This window comes from Siphateles boraxobius, unplaced genomic scaffold (assembly GCF_051911475.1).
Source record: "Siphateles boraxobius isolate OS27281-9 unplaced genomic scaffold, OSU_SipBor_1 1, whole genome shotgun sequence".
Classification (NCBI taxonomy): Eukaryota; Metazoa; Chordata; class Actinopteri; order Cypriniformes; family Leuciscidae; genus Siphateles; species Siphateles boraxobius.
In genome coordinates this window covers 809,406-826,986 of record NW_027508699.1, presented here as the reverse complement: position 1 = coordinate 826,986, position 17,581 = coordinate 809,406, and positions in this window count along the sequence as shown.

Genomic DNA, 17,581 nt, shown 5'->3' with positions numbered 1-17,581 from the left:
CTGAAGAAGCAATTGTAAAATGACAGTATGTGAACCGTTCTTCATGAACCGTTCTCCATTCTTCATATATTACTTCATGCTGAAATATCCCAAACAGTTTCCTCAATATTGAAAGCCCAAACTCCTCTGGATTGTTATGCTGTAGCATTTAGATTTGCATTTTTTTTATTACTATAATAGCCAAACCCATTATTTTTAAGAGGATGTCCATATATTTCTGGTCAAGTGTATATTTTCCAGGTTTGTATGCAAAACATTCTTGATGTCTTCTTTTTGTGAAGTTTTGCTGCTACAACGTTGTAATTTTTCCACCCACAGAAATGAATGAAGCCAAACTCTACTCACTTATACTTCCAATGAAAGTGTGCGTTAATGGTTTTCATTATTTGTAATTTCATTAATAACAAATTATAGAAGAGATATTCAAACTGTATTTATATACTGTACCTGGTAGACAGACAGAACGCCCACTGGAGAGTTCCTAGTAACTGCAGTGCCCAGTCAGATCAAGAATGTCTGTTTTAAGCTGTTAAAGGATTCTGTTGCATTTTATTTGAAATGCTCACAAAAATACATAACATACATAATAAACGGATTACAAATGATCATTGTGTCATTCCATCCAAATCATAACTAAGCTTTTAATTTGGGCAAGCTAATTAATTCCCCTGATCATGTTCACAGTGTATATCAATTGGTTGTGGAAGCTGAAGTTTGTTCAACAATGTACATAAAATCCCAAAGCATTATTTTGCCTTATAAAACAATGAATGAGTAAAAACCATGTATAAGAAAAAGAAACACCAACATGAGTATCTTCCTGTATGTGTAAAGAAACAAAAGTGTTTTCCAAGCACATGTTTGTGCTACTGACCACATGAGTGGTAGATGAGCTAAAGACACTTTACCCCCTTTACCATTTACCGTGGCCTCAAGTAACATCAGGTCATTTTTATCAGCATGCAAGTCCAATGTCCCCTTAAGTCCTACTGATTAAATTTCTCTCACATTGTTGATTTAGCTTTTAAAAGATCCCCTGAAAATCTACATGACCCTTGATATTGTAAATACGAACAATAACTTAGAATTGATATTAAAATACATATTTTGTGTGTGTCCCATTATATTGTTAGTCGCATTAAGGTCCTTGCACACACAGCAAAATCCCCAGTGTTAAATGAACACTCCTGGTGTACATATAGGTCCAACTACAGGGTGTTAAAAATGAACACTGAAGCAGTGTTGAAGTTAATGAGATAATTAAGTGATTAATTAAGTGATGATTGGCCATTAGTGGTGACACCTGATGTTAATAAGCAGAATCATTGAAGGAAAGAGCAACAACAAGAATGGAAAAAAAGAGAAACACAAGAACTACTGACTTCGAACCTTTACACATTATTGCACTTACCAGTGTGACTTTATTTCTGTCATACATCTACAAAAAGTTATTGAGAATCAACAGAAGTTTAGACGGCAATGTTTTATGGAATTTTTCATTTCAAGCCACCATTATGGTGGTTAGTGTTTGTTTTAGTTGGGCTATTGAACCTTTTTATTTTTTATTGTGAGTTTTTCTCTGGCTGCTCTAGCATTGTGTTTATAAAGCACATTTGTTATTGCACGAGAAAACCTTCTAACAATATGTTGTGATGGTCACATTATCGTCACGTAGTAACCTGATTCACTGATGTCATTTATGGCGCTTTTCCACTACACAGTACCAGCTCGCCTTGGCTCGGCTCGACTCGACTCGCCTTTGTTTGGTTTTCCACTGTGTAAAAGTTGTACCTGTACCTGCTTTCGGGTACTTTTTTTCGTACCACCTCCGGCGAGGTTCTAAGCGAGCTGAGGCGAGCTAAGGCGATACTAAAATGTGACGTGAAAACAATGCCGACTGCTGATTGGTCAGAGAGAATCGTCACTATTCACTGCGTCATCATTGCACGCGCCAGATGGAGTATCCAGAATAACCCCGCCTTTTTAAAATAGTTTAGCCAGAGATAGTTACTAAACTTACTACTATTATTATGGCAACTCGGAAGAATACGCCGTGGTCAAACGAGGAGGTGCAGACATTCCTTTGTTTGGTTGCCGAAGAGAGGATCCAGCGAGAGCTTGATGGGGCAACGAGGAACGAAAGGCGTCGCTATGACGACCGGGTACTATTTGTGGCGATACTTTCTGCAATGGAAAACGGAACGAAAAGCGAGCCGAGTCGAGGCGAGCCAAGGCGAGTCGAGTCGAGTCGAGCTGGTACTGGTAATGGAAAAGCGCCATTAGAGTCTAAATCTTTGACTATATGATGGATGTTGCGTTTTAGTATTAGGGATTGTAGCCGTGAGATTCTACAGTTTGAAATCCAACAACAATATGAACAATTTGGAAAAATTTTGTGCACTGGAGCTCTTGTGTTTAGACACACAAACATCAAGAATCAGCATATTAATCACAACAATGGTGACAATAAACCAACTGGTGACACACAGATCAACGCTGATCATCACAAAACAAGCTATTAAAGTCATAACAAACAATAGCAAAAAACAAACAAACATGCAAACAGGAAAAACAATGAAAATTACTGGACAATTCAGCTGTATAATTTATTCATACTGCAATGCATGATGGGAGCCATGGATGCATTTTGATTGGTGGCTCCCATCATGCACTGCAATATGAATCTTTCGTGTGATTGTCACCATTGTTGAGAATCATATGTAGATTCTTGATATCTGTGTGTGATTTTAAAAGCTTCAGATTATTAAAGCACTGCTTGAATTAGCTACTGTAATGAATAAAACCTAATCAGTTTATAATGCTGGTTGAGTGAATCAGGACATTACAGGATTGTATTTTCATAAACATAACCATCGTGACCTGGGGTGTGTTTCCCAAAAGCATTTTAAGCCTAACTTGATCATAGAACGATAGCAACAAAAGATCTGCACGATCAATTTAGGCTTATGATGTTTTCGGGAAACACAGCCGATGTCATGGTTTCTCTTGCAGTAACTCATGTGCTTTATAAACACAGAGTTGGAGCAGCCAGAGAAAAACTAATGTTAAAAAGCAAAGAGTCCAGAGCCCAACTAAAGCAAACACTGATCGCCATAATGGTGACATGAAACAAAACATTCCATAAAGCATTACCATCTAAACTTCTGTTCAATATAAATAAGAATGTGTGTAGATGTATGACAGAAATACACTGGTAATAATAAGTACAATAATGTGTAATGGCTCGAAGTCAGTAGTTCTTGTGTTTCTCTTTTTCTGTTCTTGTTGTTTCTCTTTCCTTCAATGATTCTTCTTATTAACATCAGGTGTCACCACTAATGGCCAATCATCACTTAATTAATCACTTAATTATCTCATTAACTTCAACACTGCTTCAGTGTTCATTTTTAACACCCTGTAGTTGGACCTATATGTACACTGAGAGTGTACATATGTACACTGGGGATTTTGCTGTGCACTGAGTCCGAAAATCTCGTCCGAAATTTTCACACTTACAAAAAAAATACGACCTCACCTTGTGTCAATCACATTTACACACTGCCATTGAAACTTTCGTTCTTCATAAAATATTTCAGATCGGGTTTGATTTTCTAAGTTTTTCCCATCCGTAGCAAGTATTTGGATGTGTTTTGACAATTCAGAGCCACCAAATGCCGTATACGTATGCATTTTCGGTCCACCTTAGCCTTGCGGTTCAGTGCAAACTTACTAAGGTTCTATGTGCAGAGTTATTTACACCATGCCTATTTGTGCATGAAGGTACACTGTAAAAAAAAATCCTGTAAAAAAGGGTAAAAGTCTGGCAGCAGAGTTTCCAGATAGATTCCAAAGTGACTTACCAGGAGAACAATAGAAGCAACAAGTGCAGTGACAAGTCCCAGTTAGTCTAGCACAGTTCACATAGCAAGTAATTTATTTTTATTAAAACAAAGATTTAGTATTATTGGGTCAAGTGTTTACTAGTAATGTCCGGTTCGTGAACGAATCGTTCTTTTGAACCGATTCTTTTTAGTGAACTGGTCGGACCAGTACACTAAATCGGACTGAATCGTTCGAAACAGTTCGGGTCTTGAGTCAGTGCTGATCCACAAGTTACTAAAGTTACTCAATTTCAGACATGCCTGACAGTCCCTCTGACTCAAAATTAATCAATATCCCTGAGTATATTTTACCCCAGTAAATCCAAAAGTTCACTGAACTGAGACTTGTTGTGCTGAGAGAAGTGATGAGCACGAGCAGCTGATACTGAGCATGCACACACAGGTACAGCAGTTCTCGGATCACCAGTACAGAACCGAGAACTGTTTATTTCGGACGTGTTCGACATAGAACCAGATGAGCTGATGAGCTGAGCATGCGTGCAATTTTTTAAGAGGGACGGAATGCATGTTTCTTAAGTAGGCTATTTTGTTGAACATCAATAAGTGTAACAAAATAAAACATGTTGGAAACATGTTTATCACATACTTTTCACCCTATTATTTTAAAGATTGGAAACATTTATTATTATACTTAAACATTATTTTCAGGAACAGCTCATTTAATTTCTAATTAAGTTCATATAAATCTTTGACGTAAACTCTTGCCAAGGTTTTAAGGGTGCAAAGTAAATGTTTATAATGTGTTAATAAAAAGAAAAATAACGTATTAAACTGTAGTGTGTAAACTAGGGATGGGCATGATTAATCGACGATCGATTATTGATCATTAAGAATTTCGTCGATCACGTTAATTTGTTATCGATTATCATTAAACTAATGCTGCTGCGTTGCGTAGTGTGAGTGGAAGTGAACGTGTTCCCCGGGCTGGTTGGTCAAGTTAGCGCGGAGGTACCTGTGCATCCCGGCAACGTCAGTCCCCTCAGAGCGGGTGTTTTCAGCGGCTGGACTGAAGCCTTGTTTACACTCGACGCGTCCGCACGAGCGCGAAGGTGAGCGCGGCAAAAATGACGTCATTGCGGTATTCGGTGTTTCACAGGCGAGCGCGTCGAGTAAAAACGCCTCGTCTGTTTAGGGAGGTGCGCGCGCAGTCTGCGGAGACTCGCGCTGCAGATCCAGGCGAAGGTGTAAACGAGGCTTGACGGTCAGGTTGCGGTCGCGTCTGACCTCAGATCATGTCATCAACATGCTTATCTTTCTCCACAAAAATCAGTAGACTGGTGTAGAAGTTGTATGTGAGTTACTAGTTATTTTTACGAGGCTTTGTTAAGTAGCCTAGCCTAATTGATTGTTACAGTAGGTAGGCTAATCTCTCTCACCCTCTTTCTCGACTCCGTTCTTGGATAGTTTTGAGTTACATTTTGACAAAACCTGTCAGATCTAAGTATTATTATGTTTTTGGTTAAGTTATTGTTTAACATGATTTTTTTATTATTATTTATTATTTTGGAACAAACAAGGGTCTCTGTTTAAGAACGCCAACTCGCAGCTGCAGGTTCCGTTGCTTTCGAGCACCGCAGCGCATATATCTTCAAGTTTAGCCTAACCGAACGTCCAGTTTTACTGCCACAAGTTGATCATCTTGTAATAAAGATCTAATCGAGGAAAAACGCGCTGTATTTTTGTATTTTCATTGCATTTTTAATTTAGAAAAAGTATATAATATAAAAATAAATAATGAATTTGAATATAAAAATATTAATGATTAATCGATAATCGATCGTTAATTCTCCCGACGATCGACTAAGAAAATTTAATCGAATGCCCATCCCTAGTGTAAACACACAGGCTATCTGCTTTAGCGGTTCTCTAATCACCAGTACAGAACCGAGAACTGTTTCTTTCGGACACGTTCGATACAGAGAACCAATGAGCTGGAGATACTGCGCATGCCTGATAGTACCGTCTCTGAACCGAACTTTCTTTTGTCCAACTGATGCTGTGCTAATACATGAGCACGGGTGAACCGAGGACTTAAATGAGGGGCCAAATTTGGCGAAATGTAAGTTTATTTAATAACAAATAAAATGAAGACGATGTATTTACTTTATATCTTTATGATATGTAAAACATCCGCGTTTTTGCACATCGCCTGCACAGGGTTCATTTGCAAAACTTAAATGTAAGAAAGCCATTCAAGATGATTATGATGGTGAGTACTATTATTTAACTGAAGTTAAAGTGATTTTGTGTCTCTTTGGGATGATGGCATCACAAGGCACCGTCCACTTGCAGATCACAAGCTGCTGGAGGACACATAGATCTGTAGTGAGTTTAGGTATAGGGCTACCTTTCAAGACCACTGTTGCTGCAGCATCTGGATCAGTTGCTGAGGTTTAACTGATGCTGGAAGGCCTGCCAAGAGAGCTTTACAATAGTCCAGTCTGGATAGAACAAGAGCTTAGACAAGGAGTTGTGTAGCTCCGATAGGAAGGGCTGGATCTTTCTGATGTTGTATAAGGCAAATCAGCAGGATCACACAGCAAGGATGGTTTGGCTGAAACTATAAGCAGTTCTGTCTTGGCATGGTTAAGTTGAAGGTGAAGATCTGTAGGGTATGGACCAATCAGACACATACTATTTATTCATTATATACAAAGGTTTATGAAACTCCTCACACAGCCCAAATGAACAAACACAAGTGAAAGAAACAGTGTCATGTTACAGGGCATGATAAGGAGATTTTACGACCTCCGAGGAATGTGGCCACATACTCAAGAGAGAGACTATGAAACAGAAACCCTCTTCAAAACAGACTTTGCTGCGTTAATCATAGACTAACTGATCTATAAATGAACATGCATAAAACTGTGAAAGAAACAGTGTAAATGGTTTACTGTCTCGTGTACTATTAGGTATATATTATGGTATGTATCCTGGTATACAACCAACTAACTATCAATGTAACCTCACCTGTATAATGCCTCCTACCTAAATAATCCTCATTTAATGACTCACACTTTGATGTACATCACCTTCTTCTAGAATGCAGTGTGGATGTGTTATAGCTATTTTAGCATTAATGAAGGTATAATCATATTATGGGACAAAGATCCGTAAATCAACTAAGAGCCACTTTCCCTCTCAGACATGTCCCCTTTCTGATTGGTCGAGTTCAACCCTTAGGGGAGGATCTTCTCCAGGCCTTATTAGAGACAGTCCACATGTGACCTCCCTCTCTTAGTTCTTTCATCCAGCCGGAACACTGTTCTGGTGTTACTGGGGAACCCCCTTCCCCCTCCACGGGGGCCCCAGGGCCCAGCAGGCCTCAATCCAACCAGATATGGGCTCAGGCAGGAGAGAGGTGACTCTCTCACAAAGAACCAAGGACAATCTCAAGAGTTTTGGAACAAAGACTCCAACCAACAACGACTCCAATCACCCATCCTTCTGACTTCCTCACTTCTCCTGGGTGCTCGGCGTGGCCTCAACAGAGTCCCAGGCCTTGCCCAAACCAGCCATGCGTCCTGGAGAAAGAGAACGCTCAACCAACTTCCACTTGACACTGCCGGAACCATCAACGACTTCAATTTTCAACAACTTCAAGAATTGTTCCCATTACAAATGCAAGTATTCAATTCAATGAAATGTGAAAATGAAATTCTGATGGTTCTTCTCATAGACCCTCTTCCGGTTTCCAATTTCATCCTATCACTAACCTATTTATGTATTCATGTGTGTATGTTGTTTAGTTTATTTATATTCATATAAATATCTATATTTAGTTAATAAAACTTGTACATAATATGTATTTGGTTCTGTTTTGTTTGCAATACAAGTCACTTTACGATCACGGTTTTTGCTACTGGCTCAAAGTACTGTACAGGCGAATAAATAATTATTCTTCGGTGGCCATGGAAGATACCCTTTATTAGAATAAATTAATAATCAAAAGAGTTCGTTGGAAGAACTGATTAATTGATTGTAATATTAATTCAGCCACATCAAGTTAATCCAATTAACTGACCCAAATATTTATAATTAATAATAACAAGATATTATTGATTATTAATATTTCCAAAAAGCTGAGTTCCTTACAGTCATTCATCCAGCAAGAATTTTTCATCAGGTAGGCTGAGATTTGAGCAGCTACCGTCAGATCATCTGGCTGGAATGAAAGGTAGAGATATGTGTCATTAGGGTAGTAGTGATAGGAAAAGCCATGTTTCTAAATGACAGAGCCTAGTTACAAAGAAAACAATAGACGGGTGGAATCTAACACAATTGTGTTCTTACTGTAGCAAAACCAAAGCCACAGTGACCTCACAAAGATAACTTTTTTGCCACTTTTAGTGCAATCATGTAATTAGAAGACTCGGCCATTATGATGTTTTTAAGTTACTTCTTCCCATACCTTGTTTGCCATGATCATCTGCTTTCCACATGACCTGAAATTACACAAAAAATATGTTTTTTTAAAACTCAGTATTACATTTACACATGTCAGAATATGGTCCACTGGGACAATGCATAACCTCAACTGACTATGATATGGAAGCTGAGCAGGAAAGGGTAACAGTTATGTTTTGAGCCGCCATGTGATTTTAGCTATACATTTATAGAAAGTATATATACATATATATAATTTACTGTGACTTAGCTGCATCAGTTACACCTAGGTCATCAGTGTCCGTTTATCTGGATCAATGCAATTTTTATAACCAATGATCAAAAGTATCCTATGAAAAAGGCTGCCTATGATGACCCCCAGGCTATCCGAAATTTAGATAAGTTAAATTAATTTCTTCATCAGAACACAAACATTATAGAGCCCGACCGATTTATCGGTCTGCAGATATGAGCCTGTCGCAGCTATATCGGTATCGGCGTATATGACGCAGATATGCCGCCGATATTAACTTTTTTTTTACAGAACATGTAACGCAGATAAAATGCTTGTAAATTGGGTAACTACGTAGTTTGTCCAGCAGAGCGCACTCCATTGTGTGTTACTGGCGACCCAGGTCACTGTGGTGACACCAGCCAATCCTTTCACTTCAGTAATGAGGTCTCTTCAGACACGGTGTAAGATGCACGCACGCATTAGCTTCCACTCCACTGACGAGGTATGAAACTTGGCTAGCTAGCTAATGTAGCAAGTGAGTATGATAAGCTCGTTGTGAATCGAATCGAACCATGACCTTAGAATCGAAAATTGAATCAGATCGAGGATTTGGAGAATCGTGACACACCTAGAGTAAAGAGCATCTGTTTCATAAATAATTTTTTGTCTGGTGTTTCTAAGCAGCACATACAGTATTAATTACGTGTAAAATATTCACAAACATAGCTATATTAAAGGAGCTGTATGTAAGAAATGTATTTCAATTAATCATAAAATGACCCTGATATGTCTCTAGACATTAAGAAATCATTTTCATTGCAAATACGTATATCACTGACAACAGTTGTCCAGCCAGGATATTGTCATTTAAAAAGTGAAGTTGCAGCCCTCAACTGATGTTGATGTTGTCATGTTGTGCTTTGGTCTGATGCGCCACCCTCCACCTATCTACCAATCACGAAGTCAGTAGTGTTGCGGCATCCGGGTTGCCAGCTCTGCTAGTTACCACAGCTGCAGCTACAAACGTGTCAGATAAAAAAAATGCCTAACGTTACGAAACCAAAAAAAACTCGTTATGAATCCGAAATACTTTCTGACAAAGTCCGAAATAAAACAAGGATCTGTATAGGAGATGCCTTTGAAAGATTGAGACGGCTGAAAATGGAGAAGAATTTAAAGACAGACGCCAACGTTGCTAATTTTCTCCTGGACAGGTAAGATTCATCTATGTTTGGCTAACTTTTACTTGATGTAAACATTTCGAATATTCACGACAGTCGTACAAAGTTGTAGCGACTGACCCAATCCTGTTTTCCTTTCACTACTGAACAAATATGAACACATATATGTTCAATTCACAAAACCTTGAATCATGTGATATGGTGCCCCAATGTCTGCCAGCAGGTCATTGATTAACTTCATTTATGACGCATTGCGCAATCAAGAAACAGGTCCCCCGTTGTTCTCAAATCCTTACACTGCTTGCAATTTGTGTTCAGTCACAAAGAATAAGAACTGATCCATTCAGAGTCTCAAGCTAGTTTCCCCCCCACTCATCAATTATTATGTCTCCTTAGACTGATAAGTGGATTTACACACAAAACTAACCTTTGTCTTGAAGAAAACCATTTGCGAACTAAACCCTCACGTGGTACACACCACGGATGGACAGATGCTGACCATAAGGATACCCACACACACAATCACACATTAACGCACACACATACATGAACTTTGAACATTAAACTTAGAATATAAGCATGTCAATGTTTCCTATACTCCTGTGTGTTTCTCAGTTTATATTCACTGCATGTATGACGTTTGTTCGAAGGAACAAACTTGCTTTGAAGGAACTAAATGCTTATAAAATGCATATCTTATGTAACTCTGTATTCCTATAATCTTCATTTGACGTATTTGATATCTCTGTAATTCTCTCAATCTAACGGAGCCGAATTCCGATAGCAGAATGCAGTAATGTGCATTATTTTACACATTTCATAGTGCTGGAGCCGAACGGCTCAACACAATCTCCTCAGTCCAGTGGGCATCCCCCACAGGACAAAGAAAACTTTGTCCGCTTCAGATTCTCGGATGGTCATGGGTGGTTCGCGCAAACAGAGGCCTGAACCCAGTTTTTCCATAAAAGACTGACCCCAGGAAGTCCCTACAGAGAGCTTTTTCCCTGTGAGAGGTTTCCGGTTCCATGGCTCCTTAGGGAGCTTTACGCCGTGTTTCTCCTTTTTCTTTAATCTTTCTTTATTTTCGTCTTCGGACTTTCCTACTTTCACTTTCAGGGAAATGAACGTATTCGGCAACTTCAACTCTAAAGAGACTCTTTGAACCAACTAGCAACTGCACCTCAAAGGACATTCAAACTAAGGCGCTACCTCGCTCTGAAAGACCACGTGAACGCGTGACACGAGGACAGAGACACACACACGCTTTGGTTCTCAGCCACACGAAGAATCATGCAAGTATCATCATTTCTATCGATCTAAATGCTTTAAGATCTGTTTACCCCATTCAGGGGATTTGATCTTTGTGTCTCTCAAGGTTCATTTTGTCTGTGGTTTGTGCCGTACTGCAATCTCTAATCCTGACCTTTAGTTTCACTTTCTCATCCTCTTACTCTCTCTCTCTCTCTCTCTCCCTCTCACTCTCTCTCTCTCACTCAATCTCTCTCTCTCTCTCTCTCACTCCCGTTGTTATTCGTTTGTCTCGTTAGTTTTACTGTTTACTGTACATACATGTATCCCGGGTTTAAATGTAGAATTCTGTATCCGTAGTTTCATTTTATTAAAACCATATTCTTGCTTGCTTTCTGTCTAAAATGCTCATTTTTACAAAGTCAATGAAATATTTGATCTAGCTACAAAGCTTTACAATTCCTTACTATTTCAGTAACCTAAATTTTATAATAACAATGAAGGTGATTTTTCATGGTCAGAAAAAAGCTTTTTTGGAATTATAAGAAAGAGATAATTTTTGTTGAAAATTGATAAGTTAATCTTACGGCCGTTTGCTGGACAGACAGATCGTTTGATAACTAAATTAATTACTTTAAAGTTATGTCATATAATCGATCTGTAATGGGACTATTTATATATTAATGACGAACCATAACTCATTGTGGTGATCATTCATGTAAACAATCGGTCTATTTGCAGCTTCGATGAGTTAATGTAACTGTAATATGTGATATATGTTAATCATATTCCTGATTAATTATTCAAATTCCCTATATATAATTTGAGCTAATTTAATGTAAGACTCATTGTCGCTACAGTTTGGTGGAGAACGCGGGCATTTCAAACTTTGTTTTATGAGCAAATTCAGTTTCAATCTAAGAGTAGATTGTGTATTACATTTTTTATATGCAGGCTCCAGTGAAAGTCGCGCAACGCAAACTCACTGAAGAACTGGTCGGCACGAAGCCGATCTCAGTTAAGCAAATTGACTGTGAAATATGTTTAACATGTGAACACTGTTAATTGCTAAATTAAACTGCAGTTCATAATATTATACCTGTCCCTGTAAAGACGAAGCAAACTCTTTGCAGCTGGTACATGTTAATGTTATTTAAACGCCTGATTAAGACGAGAATCTCTTTATCAGAGCAAGATGTAAATCTGATCGAGAGAGAGTTTCCTCTCTTCAGTGGTAAAAGGCCTACAAAATGTCGTTATTGAATTCGTGGTTAACCCAGTGATATTCAACAAAAACGGTAAACTCCTGGTCAAGGAGTTGGATGTGGTTTAGCTACCCAATTAAAGATCTGAAATATTTAAATGTAAATCTAATACATAAAAATGTTTATGTGAGTAACAACAGACAGAAATTCCTGTTGTTTGCACATCCGCGTGTTTTCACAGCGAAGAAATCCTTTTTCACGCTCTTGTGCAGTATAGCACCGAAAGATCCACATAGATCTGCTTGTTTATTTGTGAGTTATTGCAGGAAATCAGTGCACGACGCGAGTTGAAAGCTCTTAGTTTGAATCACATTAAAGTCGGCTGTAATTCCGCTTGCTAAACACCAGAGGGTGTCCTTCAAGTGTTTAGAAGTCTCAAATTATGCCCCGCCTTCTGACTTCAGCCTGCATGAGCGCAATTACGTCATCTCGTGGCCGTATCAGATAATGCTCTCTTCACTGCTGAATTCATTTCCCTGTGAATTAGCCTGTCTAAATTCTCAATAATTATTTGCATTTACAGCTTTGCACGTGCGAATATTATTTTGTGTTAGACAAATTTTTCTGCTTTTGACTGGTACATTTACTTTGAGTTTTGTTCAAAAACAAGATTTGAATTAAAACTTAAACTAAATCCCAGCACAGTCAGAGAGAGCCCACTTGGAAGTCCCCCACCTAGTGGCCGCCACTTTTCTCTTTTGAGTATTTTATAGTTATTGATGATACTTTACTGTTATCGTTAATTATTATAAAATTTTATCCTGATTTCTCAATCTCCTTCCCCGCTTATTTTAATTTGGTTTTAAACCAGTGTAAATTAACGTCGTGTTTTCCTGTCAGCCACTAATATCCATGTGGAGGAAACAGCGCCACCCTATGGCCTTCCTCACTAAGTCGGTATCACGCTTTTCCTCCTTTCACTCTGTTTTGAATTGTGCATCTATCTCATCTTCCACTTTTGATTATTTTATAGTTATTAATGATACTTTACGGTGTTATTAGCTATTATAGGATATCATTCTGATTTCCCTTTTAATTCTTTCCTGCTTGTTTTAGATTTTAAATTTAAACAAGTTTTGAATTTTGAATTTGAATCAAGTGCTCTGTTTACCCAGGCAAAGCACGGAGAAGGAATACGCCCCCTTATGGTGAAAACCCACTACTGCGGCCTGCTTCTTCTACCGCGTTTCAATCCTGTCTCTTCATATTTTGATTTGTATTATTTTTCCTCTCTTTTGGCTTAGGTTATTTTGATAATTACCAACATTATCATAATTCCCTCTTTTTATTATTATTTAGTAAAACCTTCGACTCTTATTGCTACATAAATAATTACTCAATTTGGTTTAAACAAACAAGCCTTAATTCACTTTAAGCTTCCCTTGTTCATCCTTTTGTGTATCTATTGTAGGACTCCCTTGGTGATTTGAAGTCATCTCTGGTGGTGTTCCGGCCAGCAGGGGTGTCCGACCAGCGTTACCAACACTGGCTGTGCGTGAATCTCGGTTTCTTTTATCTCTGTCCGTCGTTGCGGCTCGCAGTGCTGACATCAGCAATTTGGCACTCCAAAGGTAGTCAACCAGTCCAGCCGACACAAAAAGGCAATTTCTGGGACCAGTACCTAAACCGGGCCCTTAAAAGAGGCCACTCCTCCGGGAGGGTTCTGGGGAACAGCCCAATTTTGTAGTGTTGTCTGGCGGTTGACATCTTGGCGTTGCTGAGTTGTGTTTAAAGTCAAAAAGGCTGTTTGGGAGGGCGCAACGCGACACAGAGTAACGGAGGGCCGAGGACACCGCGGTTGAGTGTTTGGGAAGCGCCAGGGAGGTTGACCATGCCACTGGTTCTCACCGGAGTGGACTCAATTCACCGCAGGTAAACTAAATTTAATAAAACCCATTCCACCTACTATGAGCCACAAAATACTAGATATCTCCCGGATATATGAAGTGTTTGGCCCATCTCTTCTCCAAGCCACACCTTATTAGGTTGCTATCCCGACAACCCCACTCACCCGTAGGCCCTATCTTAAACCCTATCAGCGGTAGTAGGCTTAGGCCTCCTTATTCTCCCTAACACTTCCAGTGTTAGTATTTATTCCAGTTCATTTCAGACCTATTCATTTTCATTGTTTACTTTCACTCTGATCTCTTCTACATTTGTGTTCTGTTGTGATTTGTTTCTTTCATTTCACTTAGAGAGAGTAACCTGTGAGAGCCACCAAGGAAGCTAAATAATAGAATAGAGTGAAAATTACGCAGCCGGTGTCATCACGTGACCCGCTAGGCTACTGCCTGTCAAAACTCTAGTTCGGGTCCTTAGTCGACCCAAGTTAATTGGCTCCGCTAACTGTTTGCATCAGTTAGCCAAAAAAAATATAATTCTCATAAACGGCATAGCCCGTATGAGTATAGCTTGTTACCCTTAGAACAAACTTGCATTGGTCTCTTTTTGTGTGTGCTGTGTTTCTCTCATCTACAGTGAGCCAGTATGTCCCGTTTATCCAGCCCTGCCGTCCATTGGGGCAACCTTTCAACATGGTTGAAAGCAATAACGACCCCCTTCCTGCCCAAGGACGCCAGTGACCTGCAGCATCTGAGGCAAACGCAGCTGGACACCGAGCTGGACAAGCTGATAGCCCTGGATCCAACCCAGAGCTACAACTACAAGAACTGGGCCAGAATCGTCAGAGGCTTTGCACACAACCTCGTCACCCAGGCAAGGCTCAGCGAACGGAGTAATGTCGACCTGGAGCAGCAAGCAGCAGCGCTTAAGCTTCAAGCGGAGGAGGCCCGGAAGGACCAGGCCCGAACCCAGAGTCGTCTTGATCAGCTCCTCCTCGAGACCCAGAACCAGCGCGAGAAAGAGGACGACACAGATCCAGAGCTACAGAAAGAAGTAGAAAGACTTCAAAATGCCCTGCAAGATCTTCGCCTCGACACAGACCACCGAGAACAGTTGGAAAAAGAAGCCAGAGTGGAACTCGAGGCACAACTCCAACAAGATAACGCCCTCCTAGAGAGAGCAGCGACTGAACTCAAAGAAAGTGGCATTAAAGCCAGGGCCTGCGAAAAACACTTGCAAGCGGCCCGAGCTAAAATCCATGAGCTTACTCTGCAGAGAGACGAGCTCCAAGATGAACTTGACTCTGTTCACAAAGAACTGAAACATTCTTACAAATTACAGAGTGGCTGGGACAGAGAAACACACACCACAGAGTTTCTCCTGGTCCGCCACTCCAATCCTTTCAGCCAAGAACCCAGAGCTGCAAAGGGGGGGTGTAAGCCCACGGCTCAAGACATCACCAGCCAGCTCCCAAGAACACCTGTCAGCAGCGAAGGGAGACCCTTCCAGAGAACCCATGCCACCAAACCCTGCACGGCTCCCCGAGAACTTGACAAACTAGCCCGAAACATCCCTACGTTCAATCCAGACCCTGCAGGAGGTGATGACATTCACTCTTATCTACAGGACATTGACTTTCACTTGCAAACTGTCGCCAACTTGACAGCTTGGGACAATTTGTATCTGTTTAGAATCACGTCCAGCGGTGATGTGCGCAGTTTTCTAGATCGTCAACCAGAGACTGTCAAAGCAGACTAACAACAGCTAAGACAAGCTTTGAGTCATGAATTTGCTGATCCAGAATCAGACGAAGGGTTTATCAACGCTATGAACCTCAAACAGGGCCGACTTGTAAACCCACAGGCCTACTACAGTCGTCTACGGAAAGCCTTTTTCGAATCACGCAACGAACCAGGTATGGAACAGGATGTCAACTTTAAAAACCTGTTCCTCCGGAATCTGCATCCCAGTTTGAGTTCCCATTTGGGAATTTTGGCTTGTCCACGTAGCATGTCTACCCAACAGTTATGAGACTTAGCCCATAAAGCGTACATCAAGCAAAAGACTATTTCTGAAAAGACTGAGAAAAAACCCACAATCGACTCTGTCTCTGAGCACTGCTCGGAGTTGACCCTAGAGGGCACCCAACAACACCACAGTCACAGATCTTTTTAACAGAGAATCACAGACCGTTCCAAGCCAGCAGAGGGCATTGGAGCCACTATCGACACGACACTAGTAAGCTGACTTTTGAGCCCACACCAGAAAAACATACAAAAAAGACAAAACACACATCTTATGTCTAAGCATAAGAACTGAAACCAACGCCCTGTCTGACTACCAACTGACTGAGCCAAGCACCCAGAACACTGCTCGTCAGCCACAGACCACAGAGCTAACTGTCACATCACAAGGTGACAGCATCACCCAAGCTCCACAGCTGACAGCTGCACACCCTGAATGAGACAGCACACTTCCTAATATCAGGTACCACTATCCCAAGGTACCAGAAAATGCTGTTTTGGTTATCTGCACCCGCAGAGAGCCACACAGAACCGGTCCTAACCACCCATTGATCGTCACACCTGCCCCAATGACAACATTCCTGGGCAACCTGGTCGAAAAGGGGGTGGGCCGGTAACTCCTCCTGAACATCACGTTGGAAAAGGAAGTGAGCAGGGAACACACAGCATCACATCTTACGGTGATCTCATCTCAACTTTTCAAAAAGACTCAAATTTCAAGCTAAAAGACAAGATCGAACTCTTACACCTCAAACTTGTGAACTGAACGTGCAGTCATACAGCCAAAATAACATCAGGCTTGAACAGTTAGCTCACATTCACCTGACAATTGGTCCTTTGAGTCTAGTCCATCCAGTGTTCATCTCAAAAATGGACACTTACCCGTTCCTCAGAGGCAGAGACCTTCCAGATCGCTTTGAACCGTTACTGGACTTGAAACAGCTCAAAGTCTGGGCTCAAGTACGAGAACTTGACCCCCTCCAGTCATAGCCAGACGGTGAGGTCACAAAGGTCACAGGAACTCCAGCAAAACCAGACTTTCAAGTAACAGAGTTCACGGAAACTCCCACATCCAGCCATGAAGACAGACTCAACACCAACTGTAGGTTTGATCCGCTACCATGCACCTTACAGCTCACTAAAGACTTTGACACCTGCTGCCCAAAGGTCATGACTGACCTGCAGCTACATGACCAAACCCATACCCTCACCAAGCCTGGCGCACTAAACGACTAGCTGTGGTCACTTCAAACCCGCCCACCCACCCTGAAGTTTGAAGTGATTACACACAGCATAAGAACTTTACAAACTAAACTGTCTACCTCAGAGCAGTTTACGCTAGCTCCGCTGTTTACAAAGACAAACATAACGAACATGCGGGCTTCTGACACAATAAAGACTTTGCTTCACCACCTCTCAGACCCCTCCAACCAACCCTTGAATGCCGTCTACACTCACTGACAACCAGTTACTCAGAACACTGCATGACACCAAGCAC